We start from the raw sequence: 8924 nt of genomic DNA on the forward strand, positions 1-8924 counted from the left end.
CGATAATTCAAGTGGAGTGAAAGGCAAACTTTAAAGAATCCCGTTATCTGATACGATACAATTTATGCGATGCATAATCGAATGCCTCTCTTTTTCATTTTTTCCCCTCTTTTGAAGGCACATATTGATTGCACCAAAATGTATTGAGAGTATCATAACATACTCAATACAAAATACTAAACCTTGAGATAGAGAAAAACAAGAAGCCAAATAAGAGACTTGGTGTCAGGTCTCTCTAGTTTTCCCCCTTTCACTTCTCCTTTTTCTCTTAGTTTCTTTCTTCTTATTCCCCCGTTTTTTTTTTTTTTTAGTCGGAGGGAGGGGGCCTGATGATTTTGCTTTTATTCTTTCTAAAGGGAGTGGGTTTATGAGACCACAAAAGCACAGTCAAAGGCAGAGCAATTTTTTGAAGTTTCTTCCTGTCCCATTTTCTGAAAATTATCCTCGAGCCTTCTTCCTATAAGTGAAGTTAGTGCTTAGCCCTCCGATTTGAGAGATTCTTTATGAGAAGAAAAGTTATTTTGTTTTGAGTGAAATATTAATACGTGGCCCTTCTTGATATTAAATCCTAGCTTCGCCCTTAAGGCCAACCACCAAATGAATAAGGCAAATGGTCCAATGGTTTGCTTAGTCAAATAGACTGAAAACAATCCATCCTTCTCCGTGATTAAATTGATAATTGAGACTTTCACGTTTCCACATTTATTATCGAAAAACCTATTTACATCTCTAAGCACATTATCAAATAAAATAATACAATATTTGAAGGGCACCCATGGGCTTGACTCACCACTTTTAATTGAGTTACGAACGAAATTGATGGGTACCAATCCCATGACCATAAGAAGAGCTTTCTCTCTCTCTTTCATTGTTCAACATATTCAAATTCTAAGATCCTAGGCTGATTTTTCTTTCATTCTGATTCAAAACCAAATTGACGGGTACCAATCCCATAACCTTAAGAAGAGCTTTCTCTCTTGCTTTCATGGTTTCAAGTTCAGAATTCACACAGTCAACCCTCCTGTGATTATCTTTTGGGTTTATTCCATAAGAAGAGCTTTCTCTCTTGACCTTATTTATTAAATTGGGACGGGGAAGGTGGGGTGGGGGTCGCTGGTAGGTGATTGGAGAAGGTGGTGAGTGGTTTCCAGCAAGAGGTAAGCAGAAGATGGGGACAATAATGTCATTTTACTATTCAAAGAGCATTTGAGTAATTTGTATTTTAAATTCTAAATGGGTGAAAGGTGAGTAAGGGCATTTAGGTTATTTTACTCATCGCTTAATAAAAAAATTTAAACTTTTTTACAAGTTGCACACTTTAGTGGAGGTTAAACTCGGGTACTTTACTTTAGTGGCCTAACTTATAAGTTTGCACACTTACAAAATTACAGGTTGCACATTATTAGGGCTTGAATAAAGTTAAGTGACATGGCAAATAAACATATTTGCCCTCATTAAAATAAAATGACCTAATTACCCATTTAAGCTCTTCCATACCTAACCCTTAGGTGGGTGAAGGGATTCACCCATCTTTTACATATACTTCACTGGAAACCACCCAAGTTTTAATCATTGTGAGACATCCAAGTCACGTCGAACCTCAAAATATAAGATCCATCAAGAGTCATGTAAACTAATTCTAATTGAAAAATGGCCGTTCTTTGCCACCTATTTGCGGCATTAACACCTTCAACTCTCTCCAGATCATTCTATGCATTTGATATTCTTTGTATATACCCAATTTCCTCTCCCTCTAATCACTTGTGTATTTATACATTGAATTCTTAGACAATAAAAACAAACCAATGTAGAATTCTACAGTGAAATTACTTCTTTAACAGGTTGACAGCGTAGAGACCTTACCTGGATTTAGGAATCAATGGTTGGCTTCAACCAAGCTATGAATTTACCTTGTCCATTTTCATTATTTGAAGCTGGGAAGAGATACAAAGCAAGAAGCATGGCAGAGGGGAAAAGAACAGAAAACAAATGAAGAAATTGCTGTAGGAAGCACTCTTACGTTAGGAACTGGGTGCTGTTGTAAGTAATAGATTTTGCAAGAAGTGGCAGACCTTCACTGTTCCGCAGCAGGATACACAGCCCTGTTTTGTTATTAGCTTTGCTTATTCTAGGAAGGCCCAATTAAGAATCTCAGTGGACCCATCAGTTCTGTTTTGCTTATTTTGATTAATATTCAATTTCAAATGACCAAAGGGGGAGGTATCCACACTTGCTGCGTGATGTAGGGGTCTTGTCTAAAAATTCCCTTGCTCTTGTTACAGTTTTGTGCTTTTGTACCAACTACTGATTCTGATAATCCCCCACCTCTCTTAGATGGTCCTCCCTTTCTTAAAGCTAAAACTTTTAAAATGCCATCCACTTCTTCTGGTAGAATTTCCATATAATATCAAAAGGCTCTTCCCTTAATTCTTGCTTTGTCTGTACTCACTATAAAAGTCTTGAGCATTTGCTTGCTACTTATAAGATGCCTATGAGATGCATAGGCTTAGTTGTCTTTCCTAGTTTGTGGAGTTTCATATTCTCATTATTTGGTTTCCTTACAGATGTGTTAGCTTGAGAACATTGAGATAAATAGTTCAAAATTGAAGATTTGGTTGGATAAAATAGTTTGAGAGCAAGGAAGATTTTCTATTCGAAACTTTTTGTTTTTTATATATTTCAACAATGTCATGGAGACTTACAAACTTTGTAAATGAATTTGTGACTTTCAAAATCTTGAATATGGAAGTCTTAGTATTTTGGTTATGTTTGTGTGTGCTTCCCCATTATATGTTATGAATTTTCAAAGCAGATGTGTAGTATGCAATTACAAGCTATATTGCAGCATTTTTTTAGAAAAAAAAATTATATTGCCTACGGACGTACTAGACCGTAGGCAAAAATGCACTGCCGTATCTTTTCCTAAGGTAAGCAAGTGAGCCGTTGCAAAAAATCTTGGTTTTCTATATGTACTTTTCTACAGAAGGCAAGTAAGCCATGGTAAAGAATGCATAGCTACGTATGCATATTTCCTATGGAATGCATGGTGTCGTAGCCGAAAATGTTTAACCCTACAACACCCACAACCCGTAGGAAGAAATGCATGCCTGGTCCAATGGATATAGTCTATAGTTATATGTATTTGCCTATGGAACGCGCTGGCTCCGTAGGGAAAAACATTTAAATCTACGACACTAGGTATTTGTAGGGAGAAGTTCTCAACGGGGTTATTGTCACGCTATGGACTTGGTTTGTCGCCTATTTATTTTTTGTTACGGCAAAAATTAATGTGGCTATAAACGAGCTTTGGCTGTAGGGAAAAATGTGTTTTTTGGTGGTGGGTTAAGCAAATGTCTAAGATTACTAACCGGTGTTGTGTTTGCTTGTCTGTCATCCGCTTGGTCATTTAAGGATATCCTTTATATCTATTTGGTGAGGGCAAAGGATCTCGGGCTCTCCATAAGTTAATGATTCGAAACCACCCCTAAACCCACCCCAACCCCACTCTCTTCCCAGGATGTTAAAAAGTAATTTCCAAATACTGGGGTGTGATTGATGTTGTTGTGGGTGCAAGGTTAGCTTCTTTTATCTGAAATTTCTTTAAGCATCATATTCCTTGGCCATTGGCAAACTCTATCTTTTAATCCCTAATTCTTGCAAAAGTAATTTCATTTTTCTTCCTTTGTTGCCATGGAATTGATTTCTCAACCAGTTGGGGTGGTTCTAAGATTGACTTTGGTATGGGACTAGCTTCTAAGATCTGAAACTTCCCTGTCGACCCATCTTCCTTGCCCAATGTCTAGCTCTTTCTTTTAGGCTGCGTTTGTTTACAAAGGTGGGGTGGGGGAAAAAAAAACATGTGGGCCCCATGTGTAGTGGGGTAATAGATAAGAAAATGAAAAAAAAGGGTTTTGTGAAAAAGTGATGGTGGTGGGTCCCACTTTTTACTTTTCCACAAAATCCTATAAAAATTTGTGGGATTTTAAAATGGCTTGGGGTGGGAAAGTTGGGTTGCCACATCACCAGACAAGTTTCTTGATTCAAGAAAGCTTATCTCTCACTTACCCACCCCAAGCAACCAAACAATCAACAATTTTGGGATTTAAGGAAAAGTAAGAAATCTACACTTTTTTCAAGAATTTTCCCACCCCCCTTTTATTCCAGCAAACAAACGCAGTCTTAGGCTCTTTTTGGTATCAGTTCTCATTCTCTATTATGCCTATTTAAAATGAATCAGTACAAACCAACGGGGGTTGGTCCACATGGCAAGCAGCTTGGTCACCTTAAGCAAATTTCCTGTATCGAAACCTTGTGGATGCAAAAAAAATCCCCGCTGAGAGACTCACCCATCACAGCCAGGTGTGCGACCCGGGTCGAACACCAGATTATTCAGGACAAAGCCTTGGAAACCAGGGTTGGCAACCAAAAAAAAAGAAAAATAAATCAGTACAAGAATTCATTATTGGTCAAGAATGAAAAATGGTTTGGTGAATTTTATCGAAAATAAATTATGAAATGAAAAATATGTTTGGTATCAAAATAAAAAATTATTAGAAAATGATAGTGAGCAAGTGAGAAAAGAAGAAAAAAAGTAAGTTTTTTTTATAAAAGAATGTGTATTGACTATTTTACCCTCATTTTAACTATAAAGTTTCAAGTGAACTTGCACATAAATGAAGAGAATGAAATTCTCAACATAATTCATAATAGACAAAAAATCTATTATGGATGTTAGAGGTTTTTCTTATTTTAAACAAAAATAAAACTGATAATAGATGCCAAACTTTTTAAAATAATGAAAAAAATGTCATAATTGAGAATGATAATTGATACCAAAAAGAGCCTTAGTCTATCGCTTTTTTAAATTTGTTTTGCTTCCTCACTCCTACATCCCCCCCCCCCCTTTTATGTGATGCCCAAACCAGAATAGGTTCTTGATTAAATAATACAATGAGCTGCATAGCTTTTCAGCGCTTGTACATCCATTGTTGTGCTTAGATTTTGTGTGTCTACTTCTGCAACTTTCATATTAAGAATCAAAGAGGAGCATCAAAAAATTATATTCCTATGAGAATCGTTGCTTTATTTGAATGATGTGATCTATTCCCCAGAAATATATTCTTGAAGATGATGGAAGAACATGAAATTAGCTGAGAGAACTGGGTAATTTGACATACTGTCCATGTTCAATAACATATCTAAAACAAACTTAAGCTTCAGCCTTTTATCTAGAAAGAGATTATGAACAGAGCTAGTCTATTTGTTTGTTGCCAGTATGGAGTAACGAAATGCCATACTGTTGAGCCAATCACATTCTATCTCGAAATGAGAGGACATTGCCACCTACGAATATTTATTTTTGTACCCATCATGGGAGTTGGTGATCTCTTATTGAAACAAAATATAAAGTATCTACTAACCTCATGAACATCGCATCTCCCTTTCGATTTATTTGGTTCAAAATTAAACAGCAACAAGACAAAGTGTCTATTTGAACATTCTCATACCTTAAGAGAATGTACGGGCATAAAAGTACACTGGACCAACAAATCCAGATGAGGCCGATACTATTGCTAAAGGAAAGAGTAATAAGGCAATCTATAAGTGCTCAAAATTAATAAGCACATATTCATAAAACCAAAAATCGAGGGAAAATGTCACTTTGTTTTTGTTATAAGAAGAATGAGTAGAACTCATCTCTCCTCCGTCCCTACCCCTAATTCCCTGCTTCAAGGCTCTGTTGCCCTGCCTGTAATCCATCATCACTGCAAGTTCACACCTTTGTGCACAAATCTGCACTTCCTTGTAGGACAGCAGCCCTCTTGAGACACAAAACCTTCCGTCCCCTTCCCAGACCCCCATTTATTGTTGACACTTACTTTTTCCCATCATCGTCGACAAAGAGAAGGACAAGGAAGTTTCCATTATAAGTCGCTTGGCATTAGATATCTCAGAGATTTCCTGAAATGCCCAACATAAATAATTCATAACTCAATCAAATCAGTAGTACTAAAAAGATCTTTTCCCATGGCTTTCATTCAACAAACCTTCATTACGGTCATGCAAGGGCAGCCACAGGGGCAATGATAATGCAAGGTCCCAGGGTGGATAGGACCAAGGCAGACACTCCCTCGAGAATGAATTCTCTTTCTTTTAGAAAAACAAGACAATGGAGGGTTAGTGGAGAGGTTGTGGGTTCAACCCTTACTGGCAGCATATGTAATATCCCCATCCCCAATTTCCCTATATATAAAGTGCCTTTGTTACAATAAAGACACATTGGGGGCTACTCACCAGAGAATTTTATGAAGTTTGATCACACTAGTTTTTATTGGTAGTATTATAACTTTCCGCTCCCTCTTATTTTGTAGCTACTGAGGTGGGTTTAAAATTATTTTTTTAAATTTTGCTGCTAGCCTTTACAGAGTTCTTGTTGGTTTGCTTAGTCGTGCGACGTGAAACCTGCAAGAGTTTTACATTGATCTAACGCACACTGTTGATATTAGGAGTATAAGTTTGGCCTTATGGCCTAAACCCACATTGGCCTATCTTAAGCTTGAACAAGTTTTGGACAAAAAAAAAATGGCCTAAGGATGGGTCAAGGTTGATTGAGGGTGGTCTTGGATCAGAGCATGAGTGGTTAGGGTTGAGTGCTTGATTTTGTGTTGGCCTAGTTAGGCTTAGGGGAATGCTACTGTACTTAGGATCAAGGTTAGGGTGTTTAAAAGCTGGAACCCAACCTTACCCTAATTGCAGCCCCATATGACAGATGCAGAAGGAAATCACCTATCATTGTGAGCTTACAAAGGTATAAGAAAACTTTAATTTGGTACTGCAGATGTGGGTGTATTCTAATTGAGAATGTTGTTTGAGGTGGCTCTGCAATGTGAAACAGAGGCTTATAGACGTATGTGTTTGGAGGAGCAATCTGATTCTGATTAAAGGAAGCCAATAAAAACTAATATATGTCTAAAATGGCTTGAAGTGCCGATGTAGTGTTCCATCTCCTTCATTGAGAAGATGATGGATATGAAGAAAGTTGAAAACCAAGGAGAAGGTCAAAGAGTTCGTCTTCACTTTTGTTCTCAGTGACTATAGTCAATCGTCTCCTCATCCATTGGTTCTATTACGTAGTTCTCAAATCCTAATTGAACAGTGAAATTTGGTGTGGGAAAATTATCAATCTAGACTCACGAGGTGATGAAAGATCATAACCAAACTATGACTGCAGCACCAAGAACATTGTTGCGATCAACCCACACAGAAGCCAAGTTGGTGAAGGGATGAAGGTGGTGAAGTTTATGACACTAACTACCTTATTGTATATAGATAGTGCGTGAACATTTATATCAGTGGTTGTCTAAATTTACATGGGTAGGAGTTTATAGGAATTGAAATAACATCAACTACCATAGAGATGAGATGAAATCATGAAAGTCGAGGTTCAACCATGGTGACAAGAGGTATCTTTTTAATTTTAGAGAGAGACTATAAACATCATTCATGTCCAAGTCCTGGGTTGCATATCACCTGGCAAGTTCTAAAGGAACCCATGTACGAGGTTCACCAAGTATGACTAAATCATCTTGTCACATCCTGCAAAATCCACCTAGGGGGTACCCTATCTGGATTACCCAGGGAAGTGATCTACGGTCCCAACGATCCAGTTTAAGAACGATCATATCCACTTAGCACAATAATATAATTAAAAGCAAAGAACAAATCATTGTTTTCAAGTAAGTTAATAATAAAAGTCAAGAAATGATCACAGAAGGATCACAAAAGAACATCAGAGTACGGAAATGATGCCAATAGGATAAATAATCAAAGTACGAAATGTAGGGGGAAACCCATTCTACAACAACAGCGGAAGGTAGATCGAAATGAAGTAAAGGTTACAACCAGTTCTCAAAAAAAGGGAAAGAAAAAGGTAAGCAACTAAGTTACAGTTTCTTCTAACTTATACAATGTTTCCTCATTAACATAAACATATGAAACTAGACAAGGACGAATCCGCTCTTGACAAGTATCCATCTTGTATTGATAGTCTTCACCGACGCAGTCACCATGATCAGTAGTGTATGAGTCATCAACTTGGTCTTCATAGTGTTGACCATCATAGTCAACAATAGTAGTACCTACAGATAAGTCTAACAAAATATGTTGCAAAAAGGAGTGAGTTCAAAAGAACTCAGCAAGGCAGTTATTCCATAATAACACAGATACATGATACAAAGCATAGCATGATGCGAGATGATATGAAACAGATGATGCAAATATGATTCTAACTCTACATATGCTAGTCTCTATGGTAGACATGTTTTAAGTCATAGCACCATACTTCTTTGGGTAAGTCTCGATCACTCAAGATCTTGGTGGGAATTGGGTCTTGCATCCATCTCGGACAATCCATGCAGCGGGTTTCAGTCACCACTCTCTCACATCACCATTGGTATAAGTATTGGCGCATGTCACGGTAAAGCCTAACCCAATGCAAGTCATCTACTCATTCGTATCGTGTCAGATCCAGATACGCCCTTTCCTCCCATCCCGAGATCCTTTCCGGTATCCTTCACACTAAAGTCAACGGATATAACTCACTGGACTCACCAACCCTATTGGTCATCCACATATAGTAGACGGGAAGCTCTCACGTCCTCTCAAGGATATAACTCACTGGTCTCGAGCACCCGTGAGCCCAAGTCTAGCTATTTGCAACCCTACCAATGAATGTCCCCTTTCGGGTATCCGCAATGTGATTTATGTCCTCTCACGGATATAACTCACCGGTCTTGAGCGCCCATCAAATCACACTACTACTAAGTCGTTTGGTCTCAATGCCCTTCCGATTTGGGTCTGATACAACAAGGACATCCTAGCCAACACATCTAGACAAGTCCTATGTATGTCATCCAATCATCCGA

This window comes from Hakea prostrata, chromosome 5 (assembly GCF_041222555.1).
Source record: "Hakea prostrata isolate BN-2017 chromosome 5, UWA_Hpros_2, whole genome shotgun sequence".
NCBI classification, from domain to species: Eukaryota; Viridiplantae; Streptophyta; class Magnoliopsida; order Proteales; family Proteaceae; genus Hakea; species Hakea prostrata.